The sequence below is a fragment of the Puma concolor genome, chromosome E1, assembly GCF_028749965.1.
Source record: "Puma concolor isolate L17-30 chromosome E1, mPumCon1.1.hap2, whole genome shotgun sequence".
In the NCBI taxonomy this organism is placed as follows: domain Eukaryota; kingdom Metazoa; phylum Chordata; class Mammalia; order Carnivora; family Felidae; genus Puma; species Puma concolor.
This window is the reverse complement of record NC_141680.1, coordinates 55,827,979-55,854,925: the sequence shown is the minus strand read 5'-3', so window position 1 is coordinate 55,854,925 and position 26,947 is coordinate 55,827,979. Positions and strand designations below refer to the sequence as shown.

General features: G+C 48.9%; 1 protein-coding gene across 9 annotated transcripts in view; it reads left to right on the top strand.

Moving 5' to 3' along the window:
* SLC39A11 (solute carrier family 39 member 11) overlaps window positions 1-26,947 on the top strand; it is a 427,475-nt gene that overhangs the window by 318,382 nt on the left and 82,146 nt on the right. The window lies entirely within an intron of this gene.

Here is a 26,947-nt window from a genome sequence, read left to right as displayed (position 1 = left end):
GGGTGACTGCTCAACTGAGCAAAAGGGTAGAATTGGAGGACAGGCCATTGTCTTCCAGGCAATAGGCCTACTTCTGGGGTGGTCCTCACCTTGGAGACACTGAACCTACTCCCACATCCAATCCCAAAACCATTCTTCATCTCACACACCCGTTACCCCGACACATTCTTCTTTGACTTGAGCCTCAAGGTGGCTAATCCTCCATTGTTCTCCGTGGCCCCCTGGCACGAGTGCAAAGTTCAATAACAAATAGCGGGAGAGAGTTTGGCATGGGTGGGGTAAAATATCACCCTGCCCATGAAGTTTTTCTGTTGGTGACCCCTGAGGATTTGATACTCAGTCACATGAAGATAACACCATCAGGAGAGACACAAGAAAATATACCAGGGTGAGACAGCTGGCTTTGTCACCCAGCCTTTCACCTGGGGTCCCATTTCAGTTGTGTGGTCTGCGGTGGCCGCCACATTTCACTCTGGCCGTGTCCCATGCTCCCACCGTCCAACCTTCCCACAGCTTCCTGTCTCAGTGCTTGAGATTGGGTTCTCTGCCTCTGATGTCGTCAGGGACTTCTGCTCAAGCAGGGGCAGCATTAACTTCACTGCACACCCCTGATGCACGTCCTCTCCACCAGCTTTCTGATGGGGCTGTTGTTTGGCCATTGTAACGATAAATCCTGCCATCTCTCAAAATCATGTGTGTATCATTCTTTTTTTTTTTTAACGTTTATTTATTTTTGAGAGACAGAGACAAAGTGTGAGTGGGGAGGGGCAGAGAGAGAGGGAGACACAGAATCCGAAGCAGGCTCCAGGCTCTGAGCCATCAACACAGAGCCCGACGCGGGGCTCGAACTCACAAACCGTGAGATTGTGACCTGAGCCGAGGTCAGACGCCCAACCGACTGAGCCACCCTGGTGCCCCTATCATTCTTATACTCCCCTTTTCTGGGGTCAGGTTACTGAGCATGCCTAATGAAAACGTGGGACTCGAGACAGAGGTACATCAAAAAGAGCTGCAAAATGGAGGGTTAGAAAGCATAAACTGGAGCTGTGTGAAGCTAGCCAACTTCCTTGACTTTTGGTTTTTTTCTCTTCTGCATAGAGGAAAGTGGATAAACACTGATCTTCAGAAACTCTCCAGATGCTCATATGGTATCACACTCAGATGAGAAGATCATTAGAGAAAACTGTTAACCCACCGAAGCAGGGAAAGGATTGATTCAGCCAGAAGTCATGGCAGAGAGCTATCGGAGATCCCAATGTAGATTGGATAGGAGGGAGGGGCTAGGTCAAGATGTTTCTGATTGAGGGATCCAGGAGGCGTGGAGGAAATAGCCTGCGGTGCTAGTTTGGGTCTAATCAAGGGGGAAAGGACCTCGGTTTCCCAGACCCAGAGGATGCAGGCTAGAGGCTACTCGACTTACAAAATGCTGGGGAAAAAAATGCCAAGTGTTGGGGACGCAGCGGTTAGTAGAACGTGCTGTCCCTGCCCTAATGGAGATTTACAGTCCCATGGAGAGGAGGACGCTGATTAAAGAGTCATACAAATAAATGTGAATCTTATGTACCTGCAACAGAGAGGTGCACAGTGCCATGAGGACACATAATAGCAGGACTGACCCAGAGAAGCATCCAGGGAAAGAGGAGGAGAAGAATCATTGGGGTAGGCAGTGAATCGCAGGAGGGGAACAGAATGTACTAGGGACAAGAGGCATGGTGACTTTGGTTTTGGCAGAAACTTGGCCATGGAGCTGTGTTTAGCTCGAGTTGGGTTTTCTCCATACTTAAAATTACCGCTACCTTAAAATTACCTCTACCCCCAGGATTCAACAGATATTATTGGCTGAGTGTGTGCTAGTCTGAACAGTTAGAAGGAAGGGCTCTAAGAGGAGCGGAAGCCACTGTAAAACCCCAATATTTCAACTTACAAGAGGAGAATTGCCTTGAAATTTTGGATGGCTGCAGCAAAAGTGGCAAATGGTAAACGCCGGAGGTGTGTTATTTCAGGGTCTCTTGAGGCGTGTTTGTCCGAATAAGCTGACACCAGGTCCCCTGCACTCTATCTTAAACATATGGAGGCTGCCTCTAGGACCCTGGTCTGTGGCATCCCTCACTGTCTCCAGTGTCACCATCCCTTAATCTCACCTCCATCCAGAGGTACATCCCACCTCCTGTCCATACAGAAGGGAGGGGTTTAAGACAGATCAAGACATTGCTATGCATATCCCCCGTCATCAAGGAATATCCTGGGTGTGTTCTAATCTGGAAAAAAATACCCCAGAGTTCATCCTGAAATCTTTTTTTTTTTTTAATTTTTAATGTTTATTTATTTTTAAGAGAGAGAGAGAGAGAGAGAATGAGTGGGAGACACAGAATACGAAGTAGGCTCCAGGCTCCAAGCTGTCAGCGCAGAGCCCAATGTGGGGCCCGAATTCATGAACCATGAGATCATGACCTGAGCCGAAGTTGGACACTCAACTGACCGAGCCACCCAGGTGTCCCCTAAAATCTTCTGTTCCTGTAACCAATCTAGCATTTTGACGCATGGGGAAGGCGGCTTATTTTGGTAACTAGGACTACTTCCCTATCTTGAAGAAAAGGCAAGATGTGATGTATATAATAAGACGTATATGTGGGAGGGCGTATGGAGCATTTGCCTTTGAAATTGGGTTATTTACAGTAAGACAGGAAGATAAATGTAAAAATTTCACTGGCACAGACTGTGGGTTAATTGTCTGGAAGAGCCAGGATCAAAGGCATCTGTAGTTACAGTATTAACTAAGAATAGAACTTTTCATTGGCTGTCCTAGCAAACTCAGACTCTTCACTGCAGCTCCCATATGTTTGTAAATGGGGTAGGGTGATGTTTCTGTCAGATTCTAGCTGGGCGCCCAGGCCCTGACTCCTGGTTTCCCACCCAGTAAGTTCCTAGGATCCAAGTCTGTACCATAAGGCTTCCGCGTGTGCATACTGCCCTTTCAGGGTGTTTTCCACCTCCCTACAGGTTTCTGATAATTATGATCCATGAATGGGGGGAATATCTTATCCGATGAGGTAAAGAAAATGAATATTCAGTAGCCCGAAGAGTGAGCTTTGGTCCAATCCAATTAAACACTTTTTTTTTTGGAGCATAAAATTTCATTTCTGGGCCAAGCTAATATGTGTTCCTGGCTCAAGGTGTTTTTCATACTTAGATGTGAGATGCATTCAGCACATCTGAGTGACAAGACAAGACCCGGAAGATTCAGATACATACGTACAATACCCTTGCAGCTCTTCGGATTCAACTGGGAGCACAAGGGAAACACAGGGAAGAAGGAAAGCCATTTTCCCAGGATTCCTGTACCAGGGACCCAGTGGGCCCCTGATGCCTCCACTGAAGTCCAAATATTGCGGCACTGGTTTAGTTTACATACTTGTGGGCTTTCCCGCCATCTTTCCTCAATTCTCTCTCTCTCTCTCTCTCTCTCTCTCTCTGTCTCTCTCTCTCTCTCTCTCTCAAGTTTCGTCACTTACTCTCTTGCCACATCCATTCTCCTTCTCTGTCTTCTTCCCATCAGCCTGCAAGTATCTCTTTCAGACTTAGAGGAAAGAGGGAGGGAGGGAGAGAAGACAGAAGGAAAGTGGAGGAAGACAGAAGGGGAAGGAAGGAGAGCGGATTATCCTCAGTAATAATTGCCCCTCGGGCTCTCATCCTATTTCCTTGCCTCTTTTCATCTCCAGACGTCTCCAAAGTAGCTTGACACCCTCCGACCAAAGCCACCGTGTTGACATTCTGGTGACACATTGTTTTTGCCTTGCCTTGTTTGTTTTCTGAGCACTTCTGAATGCTTCATTCATACCCTTTGCTTTTAGTCGCTCCTGGGGGTTACCCCCACAGCTTCCTGTTTCCACCCCACCTGTTTCCACTTTGGAGCCACCCTGCAATCATGAGGCAGCCCTGCCCTGGCTCCTGAAAGCCCCAGAGTTCCAAAGAGCCTTTCTCCGCTGGCTGAGGCGGGGCTGGGGAGGCACTGAGACTGCCTTGCTTTTTGGAAAGCGGCACTCATGGCTGCTTTTTCTGTTCCTACGTCTTCATTCCATCACATTCTGACTCGGCCGTTTATAAACTCTGTTTCCTCTCCCTTCCCGTGGCACATTGTCTTCCACCCGCCGTTTAGAAGTTCATGTTCCATTTGATCTGATCGATCATCCTCTGGATTTATTGTCTCGTTCCTGGGCATTTTTTTTTACCTGCCGCCGTGGTTTCAGACTACCCGTAGGTTGATGGCTCCCAAATCAATATCTGCCATCCAAACTTGTCTCTTCTGCCCCAGGCCTTCCACGTGACTGGGGCAGATTCCCCTGAACGTTCTGTAAGCGTGTTAAAACCTTGCGCCTACATCGTTTGCCATAAGCTCAATTTCCATTCTTATCAAAACACTTCATTTCCCCCAAGAAAGAAGCATGCTGCCCTTGATCTGTCTTCCCTCATGTATAATATCTAGTTGAAATTCAGATCCTCTCAATTATACCTTATACATGCCTGTGAAGTACATCTCCTACCTCCCATCCAGTCTGCCTCAGTCTGCCTTCAGCTAAAATCAGCTGAGCAGGTGTTCGTTGGGCTCCGCTCTGTGCTTTGCCACAAAAGGCTGGTCGGATGTGTTCCATGTACTGCAAGGAAAGAATCCCTCGGACGGGTTATTTCAAAACAGTGTGATTGCCGTGACCGTGGAGGTGAATACGATCCTATGAAGAGGGCACGGAGGAGGGGTGTGGGGGAGGCCAGAGGAAGTCTCCCTGGAAGTAGGGATGTCTCTGCTGAGTCTAAAGGGGGATGAAAAGTAGAGAAGAAGGAGAGCATCCCGGGGAGGGGGTAAACAGCGCTGTCTGCCGGATGTAAGGCAGCTCGGGCTCACAGTGTGGCCGCACACGGTTAGGACTGGCTGAGGGATGGTGTCTGCGGGAAGGTGGGGCCAGGGGGCAGGCCGTGCCCAGCTCCAGAGGGTGTAGGGGCTTTATCCTGTACGCAGTGGGAACCGTCACTCCAGTGCACCCTTAAATTTTGTTTAATGTTTATTCATTTCTTGAGAGAGAGCGAGGGAGAGAGCGTTCACGTGTGCGAGTGGGGGAGGGACAGAGAGCGAGGGGGAGACACAGAATCCGGAGGAGGCTCCAGGCTCTGAGCTGTCAGCACAGAGCCCAACCCAGGGCTCGAACCCACGCACCGTGAGATCATGACCTGAGCCAAAGTCGGACGCTCAACCGACTGAGCCACCCACGTGCCCCTCCCGTGCACCCTTCACACAGGTCACTAAGGCAGCATCATGGGGAGAAACTGGCCATCTGAAAGGAGGTTGGGACCCTCTGGCCAACACTTCAGGCGAAGTTAAACAGCCCCAGTGTGGTTTAGGGTACAGGCTAAGTGGCTGTCCCAGGCCCCTGAAATACGGTGGCTTATGTAAGGTAGAAGTGTGTTTGTGTCTCTGTGGTTTATATACTTTATTCCAGTTACCAGGGAGGCCAGAAATAAAGTCTCTAGCTTGACAGCCCTGTGCTCAGCTAAACTCTGCTCCTGTGGACGGAGGGTAGGGTGGCTGGAGGGGGAATGGACTGTCTCCCACAGTAATGCCATCAGGGGTACGTGCTGGGGAGAATCCACATGCCCTGGGCTTAGAAGTCTATTGGTATGGGAAACAGGAGAGAGGGCCCCTGTCCCGGGCTCAGGCAATCAGGTGTTGCCCTCAGGAGAGACAGAAAGCAGAGGAGAAGGAGGGAGGGAGGCACAGAGGAAAGACCAGGAGTTCCGGTTGGGATTTATTCACTTTGAGCTTCCTGTTGCTCCTCTGGGGGAGCCGTCCAGGTCTTAAACTTGGTAAGCCCGCCTTGAGCCAACCAGAAGGGAGGTCCTGGCCAGTGCCCTAAGAGCTTGGGCTACGATAATGAGCGTGGGGGGCGTCTGGGTGGCTCAGCTGGTTAAGCGTCTGACTTCGGCTCAGGTCGTGATCTCACGGTTCATGGGTTCGAGCCCCGCGTCAGGCTCTGTGCTGACAGCTCAGAGCCTGGAGCCTGCTTTGGATCCTGTGTCTCCTCTCTCTCTGCCCCTCCCCTGCTCACACTCTGTCTCTGTCTCTCTCTCTCAAAAATAAATAAACATTAAAAAAAATTTTTTTTTAACTATAATGAGTGTGGGATAGGGGGGAAAGAAATTTAGGAAATGTTTTCAAGAAAAACTGAATGCCGATCTAATATAGGAGGAGATAGAAAGGGCAGTTGAACTCTACGTGGAGGGATGAACTCGCGAAGCCCAGGGGCGGCTCTGACATATTTCTGTGCCCCCAGCACCTCTAGGACATGGCAGGGCAGGCGGGGGACATAGCATCAACACCCACCAAGTGAATGTTGCCCCTTTCATCCCGAACGTCAGCAATGAAATCAAAATTGAGAAGTTCTTACTAGATCTCTGAGAAAAGCTATATTTCTTCATGATGGCTGTGCCCCGCTCAGGGACAGCTGAGCTCAAGTCAGCCCCCAAACCAAGGACAGAAGCCAAGGCAATGACAGTAGGTCTTGCTTGGGAGGGGTTTATGGAGAAGACCTGGCTGGCTGAGCATTTACCCTGGAGTGATATCAGTTTCTCCTCACTTCTTTCTCACTTGGCCCACTTAGAGCTATTCCTTTCTTTTGCCTTTTTTTTTTTTTTAATTTTTTTTTCTTTTGAGAGAGAGAGAGAGTGAGCATGAGTGAGGAAGGGGCAGAGAGAGGGAAAGAGAATCCCAAGCAGGCTCTGCACTGTCAATGCAGAGCCTGATTCAGGGCTTGAATTCACGAACCGGGAGATCATGACCTGAGTTGAAATCAAGAGTCGGATGCTTCACCGACTGAGCCACCCGGGTGCCCCTCTTTTGCTTTTTAAAACTCCAGCATGCTGGAGTCCACAAAGGGTTTGGGTTGAAACAAAGAAATTAGGGTTTAGCCCTCCTTCACCCTGGGCCCTTGCTAAGCCCGGAGTGCACAGACCAGGAGGATAGTCACTGCTCAACCACCATGAGAAAGAATTCCATGCTGGCCTTGAACTTGGGCCCAGGGCCTTCGGGAAAGGAATCCCCTGATGCCATATACTCAGAGAAGGAGGTATATACACCACAGGTAGTTGTGCCTCCTGGGCTCCCTGGACTCCTTGCCCAGTTACGAGGGGAGCAGCTGCAGGACCCCCTAGGAGGAGCCCTCTTATGTGCAGGGCCAAGAGCAGGCTTCATGGCTCTGGTTTAAATGCAGTTCTGGGTTTGGATGCTCCTCACCGTGGATCATGTGAGCAGCTAGGACACAGTCTGGGGAGCATCATATATCAGCAGCAATGAGCCAACTGAAGGTAGAGGCCAGAGATGTGAACTTCCCCTTGAACATGAGATGCTGCCATGATGGTGTCAATTGGGTGGGGGGGTGAGGGGTGGGGGGGGGGCATTCTTGCCCAGCGGCCACAACGTGTGGAGTAAAAGCATGGTACAATCAGATGAACCGTCTCCTTAGCGCTTATACGAGAAAAGCAGACGGCAGCCAAGAACTTCTTAGGATACCTCTTATGTCCCGGGATGTCTGGGGGGGCTCACGATGCCAGTCCCCCAAATGCCTTCTAAAGGCCATCCTGCCAACGGGAGAAACTGGACATTAAGCCAACATCTGTTTTTCATTCTGGAGCCCAGTGTAACTCATTCCCTGCCCCAGAAAGGGGGTGCCTCTGCAGGGCAGCAAGGTTGGAGGGGGTGGAGATAGTGAAAGCTCTTTCATCATGAGTGCTGCTGGGTAACAGGAAATTAAGGGTAAAGGCCTCCACATTCCAAGAGAGAGATCAGAAAAGTCCCGAAGCAGTGGGTTTGACCCATGAAAGAAGCCGGGTCTCTGCTCAGTTCTAAGAGATTTGGTTACCCGCTTCCTAAACCTTTATCAGATGAGGAAGGAAAAGCACATGACACATGAAAGGGGGAGGTCTTGCTGCATGTGAACCTCCTGAAAACTGCAAGACAGAAAATGAACGGGGCATAAAATCTCATGACAACGAACGGGGCATAAAATCTCATGACAACGAACGGTGCATAAAATCGATGACATGTGTCATTCGTGCAAATGCCACCTCAATGAACAGGCCAGCTGGAGGGTGGCTCGAACGAGGGACCTGATGTCCCCTCCTACCTCCAGATGTCTGAGGCCATCATGTTTCATGGCCTCACACAGTAAGGAAGGTCTCTGAGATGACTCTGGGTCATTGGCGCAGAAACTAAATTTAATTAAGGATGTGGGAAAATGAGGATCGTCTTTGATAACAACTGCCATCAAAATAAAGGACAGTATCAGTGCTTAAGGGTGGAGGCGCAGCTATAGGAAAACCCGTGTTGATTACTCTGGCTCCTTCGTGGTCTGAGTCCCTGAGTTTCCCTCCATCAGCGTGGGTACTGGTGGCTGGTGGTGGCCAGCCGGGAGGGACAGAGGCGTCCCCTCCACAGCACGGCGGCCCAGTGGCCAAGACCAAGGTCGGCAGATCAGGCCCTGAGTCCTGCCATCTCTGCAGAGCCATGTGAACTTGGTCAGGTTCCATTGCGTTTCTAAGCCTCATGGTCCTCTCTGCAAAATGCGGTTCTGACAGCATATCCCTCATGACATGAATGAGGAAACGCACCCAGAGCACAGAGCCTGTCCCAGAAACTTCCATTACTGTTTGTATTAGTTTTCTAGGGCTGGCACACCGGGTGGCTTAAAACAAAAGTTTTATTTCCCCACAGTTCCAAGGCCATGTGAAATTAAGGTGTCCTGGCAGGGCCGTGCTTCTCCTCCTGAAGGCTTGGGGCCGGGGGTCGGGGGTGGGTTGGTTCTTCCTTGGTTCTTCCTTGGTTCTTCCAGACTCAGGTGACTGTGGAAAGTCCCTGGCAGGTAGACACATCACTCCGGTCTCTGCCTGTGTTCACATGGCTGGCTTCTCTCCGTGTCTGTGTGTCTCCCTATTTTTTTTTTTTTTTAATTTTTTTTTTCAACGTTTATTTATTTTTGGGACAGAGAGAGACAGAGCATGAACGGGCAAGGGGCAGAGAGAGAGGGAGACACAGAATCGGAAACAGGCTCCAGGCTCTGAGCCATCAGCCCAGAGCCCGACGCGGGGCTCGAACTCACGGACCGCGAGATCGTGACCTGGCTGAAGTCGGACGCTTAACCGACTGCGCCACCCAGGCGCCCCTGTGTGTCTCCTCTTATAAGGACATCAGCTACTGGACTGTAGGACCCACCCCAATCCAGGACAACCTCATCTTAACAAATTACCTCTGCGAAGGCCCTGTTTCCAAATAAGATCACATTCCGAGGCTCAGGTTGAATATGAATTTGGGGCGGGCAGTATTCACCCCAGTGCAGGATTCCCTGGTGTGACTTAGAGTTTTCTAAGGGGGTCCTGTCAAACATAGAACTCGCTTCCCCTCCCCACTCCAATCCCGTTCACCTCACAGGACACGTGAGACGTGAGGCCTGTTGCTAGAACTTCCTTCATTTGGCTGCAAGATCTGTCCCCTATTAAAACACACGTGGTTCAGTGAGGATGTTGCCCTTGTTGTTTGAAGTCTTTTAAAATACTGAAGCCCAAGTGTGGGTGTGTGCATTTAGGCCTCTTCCCACATACTACTAGTTCACAAAGCAGATTCGTGTCACCTCGGCCAATCCTCTCAGCCTCCTGGAGACGTAGGCAGGACCCATATCGCAGATGAGAAAAGGCGGTTGAGAAAGGTCACGTACCATGAACTGTAAAAGTCGACTTCAGAGCCAGGACCCTTGGCTCTTGGTATCGAGGCAGGTGGTGACCAGGGGAGAGGCAGGATCCTTGCTTTACCAGACGAGCTTGGGGAGGTGATGTCACCTCCCCGAGCCGCTGTTATTCCACCTGGAGAATGGGATGGATTGCATCTTGTCTGAAATGCTGCTGTGAGAATTAGATCAGACATGTGTGTGTAGCATTGGGAATTTCCCGGCGAATGTTTGCTTCCCTTCTCCTCCATCCAGTAGTTATATTAGCAGCAACCTGTCTCTGGGTTTTGCTTGGTGCCTGCCTTGCATGGTCCCAGGAGGGTTTGCGTTCGAGAAGTGGCAAGCGTGGTGGTCAAGGTGTGTGGGAAAGGGAAGAACGGAAGCAATGGTTGTAGGTCCCCCCACGATCTTGGCAGCTGTCTGAGGTAGGTGCCAAGTGGACTTCCCGGAGGGGGTGACTCCACTGCCATCTGGCATTTGCAGGCACGTGTCCTGGTCCTACTGTTTGGAATCACATCTCCTCCAAGCAGGGGACCTTGCCCATCTGTATTTCCTAGTTCTTCCCAGACCAGCCTGATCCAAGGAGACATAACATGTGGTAGCTCTGTGGGACCTGCCTGGAAAAGAGGGTTTCATAAATAACTTAGAGCCGCAGGGTACCTCGGGAAGGGCTGGCAGAGGAGTTCTGTGTGAATATCCCTGGTCTTTCAGAAATAAGCATGGATCCAGCGCCAGCTAGCACCAAGCCCTCCGCAGCAGAAGAGGAGAGCTAAAACCTCATGCCTAATTTCTAGCCCAGCCCTGCTGTGGGTCTTCCCATCATTGGACTCCAGAGAAATGTGCAGAGAAGTGTGTCAGCTTTGTTCTTCAAGGCAGACCAGAAGAAGTGCCTTGAGGCAGAGAATGGCCCTGAGCTCGGGGCAGGGCGCTTCCTGTGTGTTGAGGCTTGAGGGTCAGGCATTGAAATGAGCTGGTACCTTGTAGCCTGGCTCCCTGCAGCTGTGCCCAGGTGATGCCTCCATCTGATTGGTATATGCCCCCATGATCATCTTGCAGGATATAATCCTTTACGAAAGACTGATTCCCGGAGACTTCCGTTAGCATGTAGATCTTCCTGCTGCACTGGGTGGATATGAGCTCAGAGAGCTCACCGCTCTTACCTTGTCTGGTTGTGCTCTAGACCTGGTTCCCCAAGGCCTCCAATAGGCAATGCTAGAATCAACCTGACCTGCTTGCGACAAACACAGCTTCCCTGCCCCTTCCGTGTTTCATGGGACCTGGGTGTGTATTTTTGAGAAGGGCCAGAGATGATTCAGATTCAACCCATCCAAGGACCAGCCAGCTATCTGCTCCTAGAGTGGTGGCCCGTGGGGCATCTCAGCTGCCTGGATACTGGGCTGCGGGGGTGCGGGGGGGGAGGGGCTGGGATCTTGAGAGGGGCTCCAGGCTTAGAACCACAGAAGCTCTTATAGAGATGAAGCCGCTGCTTGGAGAAGGCTCCACAGAGCAGGGTCTCAGGGCTGGAAATGGATCTGATGAAAGGGAGCTGAGGAGAGAAGAGTCAGGTAGCAAGAGACTGGCTGGGTTTTTTTTTTTTTTTTCTTTTTTCTTTCACGTGTAGCCAGGCCCCACTGCTCCCTTGACAACAAGTGCCTGAAAGTTAGACAGGCATGGAAGGAGAGATGGCCCGGCCAGGGTGAAACAGAGCAGAGGGGAGATGTCTCCTGCCTGAGCCTTGTGGAGAGAGGAAGAAGGGAGAAGACAGTAAGAAGGAAGTTCTCTGAACTTCAGCTCACTCTGGGCTCACAGGACATACCCCTGACCTTGGCTTAGAAAGAAGCACAAAGCAATGTGGCATCAATGGCAAATGTATACAGCTGGATCCAGACAGACGGGGGATGTTCAAGCCAGAGGCCACCGTTTCTTTTTCAAAGAAGGTTTTTCATTTTTTGAAATAAAGACTGGGACACACAAAATGGCCCATTTGTCAGCTGTCGGTTGGGTCACTGCCTTGACGATTGGATTCTTTTTTTTTTTTTTTTAATTTTTTTTTTTCAACGTTTATTTATTTTTGGGACAGAGAGAGACAGAGCATGAACGGGGGAGGGGCAGAGAGAGAGGGAGACACAGAATCGGAAACAGGCTCCAGGCTCCGAGCTGTCAGCCCAGAGCCTGACGCGGGGCTCGAACTCACGGACCGCGAGATCGTGACCTGGCTGAAGTCGGACGCTTGACTGACTGCGCCACCCAGGCGCCCCATTGACGATTGGATTCTTAAGGCCAGCTGACATACCCAATTAACGCGAGGTTGGGAGACCCCCCTCTAGGCATGACTTCGGATGACTTTGTTTACCTTTATTTAGCGAAAAGCAATGAAAAGCGGTCTTTGCAAGGTCTTAGGTTATCCCAGGGCGATGCCGCCTTGGCCAATTTAATTACATGCTGCTCTGGAGCTACTGTTTTGCAAACGGAAGAGCTGTAACGGAAGACCTGTTATCTGGTTGCTTAGAAACTCTGTACTTTTACTACCTCAAGTCGTCACCAAGCCCTTCTGGGGAGTCAAGGCAGGCGGCCACCAGCTCTCCTAAGTCGTAAATTTCTCAAGAGCCAGGCGTAAACCGTGCAGCAAGACGATGGAGATTTTGGTGGTGATTGTCCCATTACAGACCATTTCAGTCCCCGCAGGGAACACGAGCCTCGTCTGGTCCCCGCTTCTGGCTCCGGCCGTCGGTTACACAAGTGCACCCTTGTTCGTTTGCATGTGTGCATTCCATGGACCAAGTCACCATGCCCCGTGAGGATGGCTACTCCAGAGAGCCAGAAACCAGGAGCGACTCTGTGGCCTTTTGCATCCAAAGAGGCACAGGGGCCCAGAGTGCCTAGTTGGGAGCCCAAGCAGCTTTGGCTTCAAACTTGTCCCCACTTACGGCCTTACTAACACCATCCCTTGTTCTTCAGCTTTGTAATTACAATCCGGGCCGATGGGGAGTACAGATGCCTCCCGGGCCAGGCTCCATCTGTGGGTCAGTCTGCTTCTACCACTTCAGAAGCTGGGGGGAAGGTTGGGTGTTTTGACCTGCAGCCAGAACACCCCTCCTTGAAGTGTGTATTTTGTTGATGGTTAGGCTTGGAAATCTACAGGTCGGTGATGGTAAAATTGTGCTCACGAGCTCTGGTCAGCCTGGCTCAAGGTCACAACCTGCACTTTTGGCCACACGGCTGTGGATGCCACACCATGATATCCCATGAGTGTGTGTTTCAGCTTGTCTATAGAAGATAACCTTTCAAAGCAGCACACCAGCCTAGGGTGAAAGCATGCCTGATAATCTGATCATGCCAGGGCATAGCTTCTACCAACTTATTCTGATCTGAGAATATCTGTGCATCTCTCCTGCATCTTCCCCCTTTTCTCTGTTCTTTTCATTGTTCCTTCTATTCATTTCACTCCTTTGCTTCACTGACTTGTGCACCTGCCATGAGCCAAGCTCTGTGCCGTGGGCAGCAGAACTGTAGTGTGGGTGATGAAACAGGAAGTCTGCACTTACCTTCTCTTTCTGTCTCTCCTCTCAGCTGAGTCCTGCCAAGCGGGTACTGGACTCCCTTATGCATTAGCTCTCCCCACCAGAACCACAGATAGCATTTTGTCAAGCAGGATCAGTCATTCTGCACCTGAGTTTTGAACAGTCACTGTGTGGCTTCCAGAGCTGTGGAGATGTAGAAGATGTCCAAGGTGGGATCCCCAAACCCAGGTAGCTTAGAGTACATATTAAGAATAGAGAAAAATAAAGGGAGAAGGTGTGTGCCATCGTGCTAAGCCTGGGGGTACTGGTGGGCTCGACAGTCCTGGAGGGTCTTGAACTTGGATGTGGAGGTAAAGGAACAGAGTGCTCAGGTGTAATGAGGAAGGAACAGTATGGTATAAAGGGTGGGAACCCCAAATACTGCCTTACTGTGGTGGAGGGATAGCTGCAGATTCGGGTGGGGGTATCCGGAAGTAAAGTACAACTCTTTCCAAATGACCAAGTCAGTCTTGCTCAGCCCTGAAGATGAGTTTTGCAGTGAAGGCTTGTTGAATGAGCCCTTATCATCATCCAGTGTTGTTGGAAAGGGATCAAGGGGAGAAGGGAGAGCCCCGGGAAATAGCTTTCCATCTCAGGTGTGTCCCCAGGCCAGGTGAGTGAATGACCAGGAAGAATAAAGAGTGATGTGTCTACACACTCTTACTTCAGTGAGAGAAGAGGTGGGAAGGAATGAAGGATGTGGCAGGTCGAGACAGAGGAAAGCTCCCGTCTCCACAGGAAAAAGAATGTTGGCTGGTGGAGAGGTACCCACCCTCTCAAGAGGCGGGGCTGAGGTTCAGGACGGCTCTCTCTGCACCAGCACTTTCTCTTTCCCTCCAGGTCTTTGGCACTGGCTCCATTTCTTTCTCCGATGACTAGTTTGTTGCGTTTGAAAAATTAACGCTACATGAGACCTCACATTTTCCTTGATTTGTTTGACATCTAAAAGATAAAACTCATCCTCTCTGTAAAACGCACGTGGATTTTTCTCATTTCTGTGTTGCAGTTAGCCTCAGCCATGGCTGATGGGCACATTACAGTGCCATCTTGTTTTATTAGGAATATGAGCCGTGTGCTTTATTATCCATTGTCATGTCTTCTCATTGAAGGCGTCTGGTGTGAAAGCAGAGGCAGCCACATGAAACTCTAAAGATAATCCGTCAGACCACAGAGACTCTCAACTCAGGCTCTGCCATCAAGGGCGAGGCTGATTCACAGGGAGTGTAGGCAGCCTCCCGCCAGGTGAGCCTGCAGGTGCAATCATGCTATGACTCCCTATTCCCTCCTCTGGGCCAACTCCTGCAAAGCATGACTCACCAAGCGACTCCCAGCACACATCTGTGCTTCTGTTTTCTCATCCTTCCCTAATGCAGAGTGCTGTTTTCAGGATTTTTTAAAACGAGCCACACATAAAAAGTACAGAACAAATACCTGGCATATAGTAAATGCTAAATGATGTTGGCTATTATTTTCATCATCGTTAATTAGAGCCAAGTTATACACTTATAGTAATCCCTTACAGTTTGCTCATGTGAAAAATGTGGATGAGAATGCCAGCCTGCCTTGTAAGTGTAGGATACGCACAGTGGGACTCCCATCAGTGGGACTTAATACACATTTATTGAAGGAATAATGTAGACTTTAAAGTGTTAAGTTCTGAAAAAAAAAATTTAGGGCAGCTTTTGCTGTTCTTCCAAATGTATCACGCTAGTTCCAAGGGCATACGTTGGTCTCTAGGGCATTGATTGGGCGTTTCGCTCTTCTGTCCAGTGTGACGGTATATCAGCTCAGGTCCAAGCTGGTGCCAAGAAGGGCTAGATGTGCAAGACATCTGTTGGGAGAAACACATGGAAGGGTAGAGGGAAAGGAGTAAAAAGGTGGAAGGCAGAGCCTTCAGCCTGTGATGCAGGTCTGGCACCTGTGGAAGGAGACAGGGAAGGAAGAGTCTCCACGTGTGGCACAGTTCCAGAGATGTTTCGGTCAAGACAATGTGAGGGGAGGCCCTTCAGCCACAGGAGTCTGCTGAGAAGAGTCCCACATTCTATACTGGTCACCCCATGCTCAGTCACTGGCTGGGAGCAGCTGAGAGAGGGGGAAATGTGGTGGTGGGTTCTGAAAAGCAGCCACTGGGGCCACCAGTCACTATGCTCCCCACAGCAGATCTGAAGGACGCATTTTCATGGCTACCACAGATCGTCAGTGGGACAGGCTGTAAACTCTGAAGGTAGGGAATCAGTTGTCTCTGCTTTTCTTTTTCCCTCTGTGGTTTCTACTATTCTGCATGTGTTTGCCGAGGCTTTTTCAGGAAGAAGCAAGAGACTGAGCATGTTCTGGGAGTGGGCAGGGGGTAGTTAGAGGCAAGACAAGGGGTTATCACCGGATTGGTTGCAGGGCACTGTCCAGCAGCCCTAGTGCTGAATTCTGATAGAAAGACAGCTAGTTATGTGAGGAACCAACTGCTTCCTAGGAGAATTGGCATCCCAGGAAAACACTTAATGCATTGGCCACAACCTTATGGCAGATAAGGAAACCAAGGCTAAGAACCAGAATGATACATCTTATCTGCCACCACAGTTGCCATTTTCTTAGTGGTCATATCTGAGAATTTGCCTTTGGTTTTTGGCTCCTGGTCCACTATCTCAAGCTCCTGGAGGGTCACTGTAGTTTAGTGGAAGGGTAATTTACCTAGAAATCTGAGTATCTGGACTGGCATCTTGACTTTCAATGAACATGCTGAGTGATTGATTCTATAGCATGTCAGTGTGGGCAGCATACTCTGTGCTGTTGGGGATGATGAAGGCATTAGGGGCATATCCCTGTCCCCAGTGTTCCTACGACTTTCATCACCAGCCTACCTTATCTATAAAGTGATGCTCCACAAAAATGAAGTGTTGGGGGGTAACATATGGAAGTAAAGCAGGTCTGTTTCCTATTTCCTTAGTGGTTTGTTTATCAAAGAATTGCTTTATTTCAAAATGTCAAGTAGTATTACATAGGATGCAAGTTTTACATCTAAGAGGTCATACATGGGGGTTTTTCCTGAACCTTATATTTTTTTACTGTGGTAAAATATATATAATACAAAATTTGCCATGTTAACCATTTTAAGTCTACAGTTTTGTGGCATTAAGTACATTCACATGATTGTGCAACCATCACCACCATCCATCTCCAGAATTTTTCCATTTTCACAAACGGAAGCTCTGCATCCATTGGACAATAACTCCCAGCCACTCCCCATCCTGCCGCCTGCAGCCACCATTCTATTCTCCATCTCTATGAATTTGACTATCCCAGGTGCCTCGTAGACTTGGGAGTCTTGCAATATCTGTCCTTTTATAATTGGCTTATTTCACTTAGTATAATCTTTTCAAGGTTCATCCATGTTGTAGCAGGTGTCAGAATTGCCTTCCTTTTCAAGGCCACATAATATTCCAGTGTATGTAACCAATGAGTCTTTAAAAGTTGTGAATCTCTGCTCTGTTGTGTCATAGATGAGAGATACGCTGGAAAGATGAGCACCATGCAGGCCAGAGGGTTGTTGACTATCATGGGCTCTCACCACCTAGTATTGAGGTGCTTTTCTGAGTTCAGAGCCAGTGGCTAATAGTGTGAACTCTGGGCCACTTAGAGGAGGGTGGTGAGCAGTGAAGGATGGAGGGGGGAGAAGGGGTGTTTGCAAAGTTAGATCTAGAAGCCAAGCAAGAGTCCTGCTAGCTCACACCCGGTCACCTCTCAGAGGCTGGCCAGGGTCCAGCTGCACTAATGACTATGCCATATGTCAGCGTTAGAGAGGCGAGAAGGGGCACAGAGAATGGAGAGCACAGGCCTGGTGGTGGGCAAGATGGAGAACACTGACCTCAGTTCCTGCCTCAGAGCAGGAAAACTGCTTAGGAGACTGCTCTCTGACTCTTGGGTTCCTTCAGGCTACACTGTGGGCCTAGGGGTGGCCACAGGGACAGAGGGTGCTAGGGCTCTTTGAAGGCAGGGTCATTTCATTTATCTACTTATCCTAATATGTGCAAGGCATTCACCTTGGTGCTGGAGATTCGCATGATGTTGCATGAAACAGACACAGGTACCCCTTACTGGAGTTTACAGTCTGGCAGGGGTGATGGATGCCTATCTAAGCCACCTCTTCTATGAGGCTGCAGTGTGGTCTCGCTGAAAATATCTCCCCAAGGAACACTCTTCCCAGCCCTGGATTATTTTTCTTTATGACGCTCCTCATTACCTGACCTTATCTTCTGTCTCTTTGTTTATCTGGTCTTCTCTTTCTCCTCTACAAAAGAGTCAATCTCTAAAAGGTGGAGACTACGTTACGTATTGATGTTCCTTATGCACCTAGAGGAAACTCCAGCCTGATGCCGATGCTGAATAAATACTTCCTGAATGAACCAACAAAAGAAATACTTGCAATAAACATGCAATTCAGCATGTGGTGAAGGACAAGTTGAAGGTGCTATGAGAGCACAGTATGGGTGTGCCTGACCTACTTTGGGGGCCAGGGAAGGTTTCTCTGAGGAAGTTACATGACCACTGAAACCCAAAAGACAAGCAGATGTTAACTAAGTGGGCAAAGTAGAGAGAGGGAGAGACATAGCCAGAAGAAGCAATGGCCCAAAGGCCCTGCAGTTGGAGGAAACATAACTACTTGCAAAGTCCAGGTAACTCGAAAACAGAAAGAACATGAGATTAGGATAGACAAGGCCAGATGTGCAGGTTACCATTTTCACTTCCTTCTAAGTGCAGAGGGGAACCACTGGAGGGTTTAGAGCAGAGGAGAGCAACACTGATCCATGTTTTCTTTCTTTCTTTTTTTTAATGTTTATTTTTGTCTGTTTGTTTTTGAGAGAGCAAGAGCATGAGCAGGAGGCAGGGAGCAGAGAAAGAGTGAGACAGAGGATCTGAAGCAGGCTCCACACTGTCAATGAAGGGCCCAATGTGGGGCTTGAACTCATGAACTGTGAGATCATGACCTGAGCCAAAGTCGGGCACTTAACCCACTGAGCCACCCAGGTACCCTGATCCATGTTTTCAAAAGGTGCCATTGACCCAGTAATTCCCCTCCTAAGAATATACCCAAAAGAATAAAAACACAGGTATTCCAAGACATACTTGTACCTGAATGTTCACAGCAGAACTGTTCATAATAACCAAACGGTGGGAACCAAGCCAAAGGTCCATCGGCAGATGAATGGATAAGCAAAATGTGGTTTGCTGCACAGTGGAATATTGCTCAGCTGTAAAATGAAGTGAGGCACTGCTAAACGTGGCAAGATGGATGAACCTGAAAAATATGTGAAGAGGGGCACCTTGGTGGCTCAGTCGGTTAAGCATCCAACTCTTGGATCTTGGCTCAGATCATGATCTCACGGTTTGTGAGTTTGAGCCCCACATCAGGCTCTGCACTGATGGTGAGGAGCCTGCTAGGGATTCTGTCTCTCCTTCTCTCTGCCCCTCACCTGCTTGTGCTGTCTCTCTCTCAAAACAAATAAATAAACTTAAAAAATATGTATTATGCTAAGTGAAAGAAAGCAGACATGAAAAGTTATATCTTACATGATCCCATTTATATGAAATTTCCAGAAGAGGCAAATCCCTAGATTCACAAAGCAGGTTGGTAGTGGTCAGGGGTTGGGGTGAAGGGAAGAAAAGGGGGTCACCGTTTGGTTCTCTTTTGGGTTTGGGGGTCACACAGATGTTTCGGAACTAGATAGAAATGGTGGTTGTAAAACATGGTGAATGTACTAAATGCTACTGAAATGTATACTTTACGGTGGTGACTTTTATGTTCTATGAAGTTTACCTTCAGTAATAAGAAAAGAAGGTTCCATTGGCTTCTGGTTGTTCAGTGTCAAAGGTGGTGCCCACACTGGCCGGCTGTCAAGGAAGTGTTTGCTGATGAGGATAACTATAGAAGGAGCAGCAAAGACAGCCTCGTGTCTTTACCTGCACGGCACAAACACTGCCCTACTTGGGTCCATCCTTGAGTGCTTGGAGACAAAGGGCTGGACCTGCCGTGGCCTTGAATCTATAACATGTGGCCATTGCTGACATATTGATCAGCCCATCTTCACCTTCAGACAGTAAAGGCAATGGAAGAGTACCTTCATTCTGTTCACAGGTGGCAAAACCAGGCACCTGTCTGGGATGCAGGCTGGGGTTGGCTTCTCTGGCCTTTGGTCAATAAGAAGGTAAAAGAACGAGTGATTTCTTTACTCCTCCTTCTAGAAAGTAAGTGAATCCTTGCAAACTGAAACGTTCAGGGACTGGAAAATAAGACATTTACCTGGAAGACATGTTTAAAATGACTGAATTACTGGGTGCCTGGGTGGCTCAGTTGGTTAAGTGTCCAACTTCGGCTCAGGTCATGATGTCACAGTTCATGAGTTCGAGCCTCACATCAGGCTCTGTGCTGACAGCTCGGAGCCTGGAGCCTGCTTCCAATTCTGTGTCTCCTTCCCGCTCTGCCCCTCCTCTGCTCACACTCTGTCTCTCTCTGTCTCTCTGTCTCTCTCTCTCTCTCAAAACTAAATAAACATTAAAAAAAATAATATAAAATGGCTGAATTACTAAGTTTTCTTCCAGCCAGGAAGGGATAGGGCTATGATTAGACCCCCTTTGGGCCCTGGGTCCTTCTAGAATAATTGTCTACCTCTAGTGCAGCTGAGCCAGAGATGGAGGTAACAGCCTGTATCCCATCGTGCTTCATAGTTGGAAAACCTTCATATGCCTTTTGTCTCCCTGTGTCCTCACTATTTACCTTGGGGGGGTAGGTGCTATCATAGCCCTCCCTGGTCTAGCCCTGAGGTCACTGAGGCCCATTGATAAAAAGTGATTCGCTGAAGGACGCTCAGCTGGTGAATGATCTGAGGCCACTTGGCATCATCCTCATTCTTAAAGTGACATCCCACTTTCCGCCATCAGGCCTCGTGACCTCTTTTGCCAAGAGGAGCTCCCAGCAGCGTGGTGATTCCCATCTGCTCTCTAGCCGCCAGCAGTGGAGGATTCTGGTCAGGCTGATGGCCAGAGTCCTGTCTGGGCTCCTGAGGCTGATGAAAAATTTTCCATTATCTCGCGACCAGCACTGGGTCAAGTTCTGAGTCAGACTGTCCTTTGCAAGATGGAAAGAAAAAAAAAAAATCTCTCCTTGGGGAGAACCTTAGAACACAGAGATAAAGATAAAACTGACAAATATGTCATTACCAGATTAAAAAATAGCCAGCTTGCGGTTGACCTGCTTTTAAGAGTTTTCAGCTGCAGGGGAATATTGCTTTTTATTGTGATTTTATTTGAAAGGGAAGCTCCCCAGCCCTGACTGGCTCAGCTCCCAAGAGCTCCTGGGCACGGTTCCCTGTGTGTCAGCAGCAGGTACCCCAGTCAGCCTGACCCGATTCCACCATCACTGGACAGATGACCCTTTGTGGTGGAGTTGCAGGGTTTTGTGCTCGAACCTCTGCTCCCACCCCCCCCCCCCCGCCCCCCGTCACTTATCTTTCTCTCCTATTTTCTGGGCTACAAATGGCACATGTGTAATACAACTTTCACAAGATGCAGCATCAGACCCCAAGCTCTGGGCCGGGAATGCCAGAGGCTGGCAACATGCCCTCCAGGATTCCCTGGGTTTACGTCTGCCCTCCTCCCCCACTCACCCTGTCCGGCCCCAGCCATCCGTGGTCTGTCCCACCAATGGTGCCACTTAGGCTCTTCTTGTTGCACGAGACAGACCCTGGGGCTACCTCGGGGGAGAGAGGGGCATTAAAAGGGCATGCGCAGACTGGGAAGCTGTCGTTCCTCCTAATGACCCAGTGCCCGTAACCACTCCCGCGGTTACCCACCAGGGTGTCCGCTTCAGTTAGGGTTATGGATGAGCCAAGGGAAAGGTGGGGGTGAGGGAATGTGGCGCCACGCTGTAGAAATCTCCCCTTGCCCTGGGCGAGTACAGAAGAGCTGCACCTTTGTTTCTACCACAGCTGCATGGCTGTGAAGGTCCAGTGTTTGCAAACCAGTGCACCCCTCCCCTGAACTCTGCTTTCTGTGAGTCACGCGGTTCCTGAGACCCCGTTTGGGGTGGGAGCACCTCCCCGTAAGGTCAGCCATCATGACAGCCCTTCTCTCTGCTCCATAGAACTCCCTGAGGCAGATACCTGCATGAGCTCAGAGAAAGACAAGAAGACAGAGGGGAAAGGGGTCTTTAGTCAGTGACCCTGGGGTCCCCTACTGGACAATAGCACCACTCCTAAAGGAGATCAGGAGCTGAATCCACCTGAAATCGAATAAACCTTACCTAGGGTAGCTGGGCAAGGACAAAACAGGCAGAAACAATGGAAGCAAATGATGTGTCGTCACATTGCCTGGCAACCTCCAGGCTCTGGCAGATGGGCTCTGAGAATGTACCGAGGTGTGACCAGGTGAAATGGGCCTGCCTCACTGGACGGGGCACTGGTCATCAGCTTCCTGTCCTGGAGAAATCCACTAAGCCGCAGCTCAGAACTCACATCTCCATTCAGCCCTCACTGACTTCTCTGAGCCACGCTGTCTATTCCACCCGTGAATGCCTTTCCCTTGAGCAGAACACTCATATTCCTTAACGTTCCCAGTTCTGAGCAGACGCTGTGGTGCAGATCAAGCTCTCAGTAAGTCCTTGCACGGTGACTAGGCCGGTATGACACGGATGAGTGAATTTCCTTTTATTCAAATAAAAATGATATGATGGTGGCGAGGGCAGGTTTGCAAAAGGCTCAGAAACCTCTTAATTATTTTTAATTCTCCCAGGCAGTATTTCCCTGAACGAGTCCCACAAAACACAGGTTCTGCAAGATGTAACAGGTGTTACCTAATAAAAGGGTTCTGTTGTCAAATAATGTTTGGAAAACAAAGCTATACAGGTTTCTTTACTGTGGGGAATTATTCTAGCCTTTAAAATGTTAATGTAGACACCAAATGTTCAAGAGCAGAATATTCATGGTTTCCAAAACTCATTAGGTTGGACCCAATGAAATTGCTACTTTCTAGTAAAAAAAAAAAAAAAAAAAAAAGACAGTGATTAAATTGCAGTAATTTCATAGGATTCAACCCAATATTTGACTATTGAATCTTTAAACATTGTTACTGGTGTTCCATGGAACGCAGTTTGGAAAACATGGATCTAGGACATTGGTTTTCCTTTGGAGGTGAGGGAGAAGATGGGGGATGCGGGGTTCAAGGAGGGAGAATCTTAAATCACATCGAAAGCCTTTTCACAGTGCACATCCCTAGACTCCTGTCCCAGGAGAGTCTGAAGTGCCTTTGGGGTTGTGAATGGGGGTGAGTCTTAGAGAATTCTCTCCCTAGAGATTCAGGGATGATTGTCCCCACCTCCACCCCATGGTAGCCAACTGAAAACCAGAGATGGAGGTAACAGCCTGTATCCCATCGTGCTTCATAGTTGGAAACACTTCATATACCTGTTGTCTCCCTGTGTCCTCACTATTTACGTTGGTGGGGTAGGTGCTATCACCGCCCACCCTGGGCTAGCCCTGAGGTCACTCGGGCTCTCCCTAGGCTGGCCTAGGGAGAGACCCCCTAGAAAGGCCAAAAACTTCTCTGCCAGAGTCAAGGCCTGTTTCCTCATCCCAAACAAGCAACAGCCTAGCTGGGTCCTAAAATTCAGAAGAGCCACAGTGAGAAATAATGAACATGATGATAACCAGTGGGACACGGGTGAGGCTGGAACTTTCTGGGCATTCTGGTTTTCTGTCTGTAGTCGAAGCAGAGGGTCGTGCTTAAATAAGGATAGCAGGAAGGGCTTCAGTGGGTCTGAGGAAACAAGGTCATGGCAACACACACTACTCCTTGGGGGAAACCCCAACAACAGCACACCCACAGTCTCCCGGGTCCTTATTGGAAGGCCAGCCTTTGCCAACTCGTCATCTCTGGAATATCCCAGACTCTCCTAAGGCTGGCTCTGTATCTGCCGTCCACATCTACTCATGATTTGCCCCAGAGTGGAGCTCTGGTCCTCGATTAACCGTGGATTCCCTGTGTTCTTTCCTCCTCATTGTGGACATAGCATGGCCCCACCCTTCTCTTGCTTTGACCTTGCTCTTGAATGCCTGCTGATCCGAGCACTGCACTGTGCTTGCTTGTAAGAACTTTGCAATCAGCCAACAATTAGAATTCCTTTTCCCTGGGGATGAGTGGTGTTGGCTGGGAATTCTGGACCAAATCCACACTTGGATATTAGACAAATGGAGAAGAGCAGATTGTTGGGGCTTCACAGACACGAGTGGAAAGCCTTATATGACCTGGAGCAAGGTAGCTACCCTCTTGCTCTCATGTCTATAAGTATGTATTTATGTATGTATGTATGTGTGTGTGTATTTATTTAGAGAGAAAGTGGGGGAGGGGCAGGGAGAGGGAGAGAGAGGATCCCAGGCAGGCTCCACACTGTTAGTGCAGAGCCTGATGCGGAGCTTGAACTCGTGAACCATGAGATCATGACCTGAGCCAAAGCCAGTCGCTTAACTGACTGAGCCACCCAGGTGCCCCTGCTTTCTTATCTTTTAAATGCAGACATTGGTCATATGTATCTCCACCCCATGGTCATTGGCAGGATTGTGTTTGAAAATGTGAAATAAAGTGGCTAAGAAACAGCAAGTGCTCAAAAGACATCACCATCCCCTTTTATTACTTCTGAGGTTTGGCATGGCGTTCTGGTTCTTTCACTGAGATGTTTTGGCATGGAGTTGGGAGGCCTGGGGTTGAGCTTGGTTAATATGTTTTATTTTACTTGATTCGGTTGACTGTACCTGGAGCATGTACTCTATAGTTTGCATTGTTTCATAGATTAGGTCAGGACTGAGTATAGGGAAGCAGGTGACACAATGGGGCTGTGTGACAAAGAGGCAGTCGTGGCATTGAAGGGGATTCCAGTAGAAGGAATGGTCAAGTAAGAAGTTGAATGGGTGCCTTTGCCAGCAAATTATTCTCTATGTCTTTCCCCAGTGGAAAGGTTGGAAGGCAGATCACAGGGTGACCCTGTGGCATGGGAGGTGGCTTGAGTTCACAGCCACCAAGGGGGATCATTGATTTGAGTTGCCTACAGAGCTGGTTCTGACGTGGCTGTAGGGTGGGGGCTGTGTTGCTGGCTTCCTTGATCATGAATATTCGATCTCAGTCAAAATGAAAGGATGTATCTTCTGGTGCTCACGTCAACCCTACTGATATCTCAAGGCATTTTTTAAAATGTTTCCAACAGGGGGAGAAGCTTATGCCAAACCAGCCACTTTTTTGCACTTAGCACTACCAAGAGTATAGTGCATGGGATATAGGTGGCTGGGATTAGAGATGGAGCCACTCGGTGGCCATAGGACAGCTCAGTGTCCCACATGGAAACCACAGCTGTCTTTCTGCCTTACAGCCTGGGCCCAGCTTCATAAACAGGGTCGAGCAGCAGGCTCAGACATTTCCCACACCCTCCTTGCAGAACGCAGACATGGTTTCTTCGATGTCTTTTCTGAAGAGCATATGTTAAAATATGTTCCGTGAAATCCATGTATCCTGGGATCTGCAAAGAAGAAAGCAAAAAAGCATTCCATGGCAAAAGACATTTGCATAATTGCATACTCTGTACTTCTGTGACAGATTCACAAAACATGCATACTGATTAGTCTACTTAAATCCCCATACATTTATACACATATGTATGTGCACACGTAAATACACGCACATGTATGTGCATATGTGTGTATACAGAAATATATATACATGGCTGTACATGTATTTAGGGTCAAATATATTTGCCAGGCACTTCCATGAAATGCTTATAAACATGCACCAGACCTTACACTCCCCAGAATTCACTTTGGGAAATGCTATCCTAGATCTTTCTCTGTGGATTGTAGGTGAGTCAGACTCTTGAATAGAATTCTAGACAGAGCTGGGCTGACTTGAAAATATGTCCCCTATCGGACCTAACCTTAAAGGCACATCCAAAGCAGCATTCCAGAAGGAAAAGCCTGTCGATGTCAGGCAGGTAAATAAATCTGAGACTGGGCTAGATGTGAGTGTTTAGGGAGTGGTGACTCCTTCAAGGACTGGAGAGGACGCACCCTATCTAAAGGCATTCTGTGTTTAAAGCCTGTGAATCTCCTTGTAGACCAAGCTAAACTCTGCTGTGAACCCAGCACAGCCTGCGGAGCGAGGTCTTGCCGTCTTCCCCCTACTTCAGCCGCTATGGGAAGTTTTGGAATAATACAAGTTTAGGGTTGGGACAGATGTCGAATATTTGAATTTCCTGGGGCGATATCAACTGTGATGTCCCCTGAGTTTCTGTTTTGTGCTTCTGCCTAAACATGTCTGTTACACAAAGCCCTGATTCCCAGGGTGCGTGGATCTGTATAAATAGCTCTGATCCCAAGGGGGACCTCCTTGCATGGAGCCAAGAGCTGGCCACCTCTGCCTTCTCTTGGCCAGTTCTTTATACCTAAGTTTGGGATGTTACGCTTTTCTTAGACGCCATATCTAAGCTAAATGTTTTCTCTCATTTTGCACCCTTTGTGATTTCTTTATCGCGTGTCTCTTGAGCATACAGTGTTCTCGATGTTGTGTTCTCTCACAGTTTTTCCTTCTGTGTCCCCACTGAAGTTGTTGATGCTCACACGGAATGGACAGTGGCAACAGCCGAACCATGGGCTTAGCTCTTCCCGAGGGGTTGCACGAACCCTTTAACTGACACCCGAGTGTAGTTGCTCAGCCAGTTAGGAATGCGGTTGTCCGCACCACGATGCATTATTTTACCTTGTTCATTTGGTATCACGAGAACCAAAACCTATGATGAAATCTGGATACATTATAATATTGTGTCCTTTGCACCTCCCTGCCCTCCTAGTTACAATCCGCCAAAAGGGTTTTGCACTTCGTTTGAAATTAACTGTTCATGAATGCCCGCTGGTTCCTCTTGACTTCCATTCCTGTTTGTTTGTTTGTTTGATGGAGATTTGTGAACCAGACTTGTAATAATCTAGTTGTGGTTCTTTTAGCAGAGGACCACTCACAATTTCTTTGGCCGCCGTCTGCCATATTCCCCCCCTCCCCTCCATCAGCTAACTCTTAGCTCCCTGCTGCTCAGGGAGCGCCCACGTCTGTTTTGGATCTCCCTTATAGAGAAAAACCAGGATTGCACGTGCCAAGTACAAGGGCAGATCCTCCGTGGTCTGGCTAAGGAGGACAGCCTGTGTGTGGGGCCTCGTGACAAAGCCAGCTGGGAGGATTCTCCTGGTACCTGCCGCTCTCTCTCCGGAGTATCTTGGATCAAATCTGACATTAATTAAAAGAAGGCCTCAGGCTTTGAGCACCTTGCTAGCTGGGTTACATATTTTATTAGTTTCTGACATTTACGCTGGACTTCGAATTGGGCAAATGTTTCAAAGTGATTTATGAGACCATCTCTACCTCTGCGTGGCTGAGCAGCACCTCGGGCAGCCAGCTGTCACTGACCTGGTGCGGGCAAGCAAGGGGACGACTGGGAAATCAGAAAGAACACCTCCAAATTAATACTATAATTGCCATAAAAAATGTTTTTAAGGTAAATGGATAGACTGATAAGAACATTCTAGATGAAAGGCCAACCTGGGAAGTTAA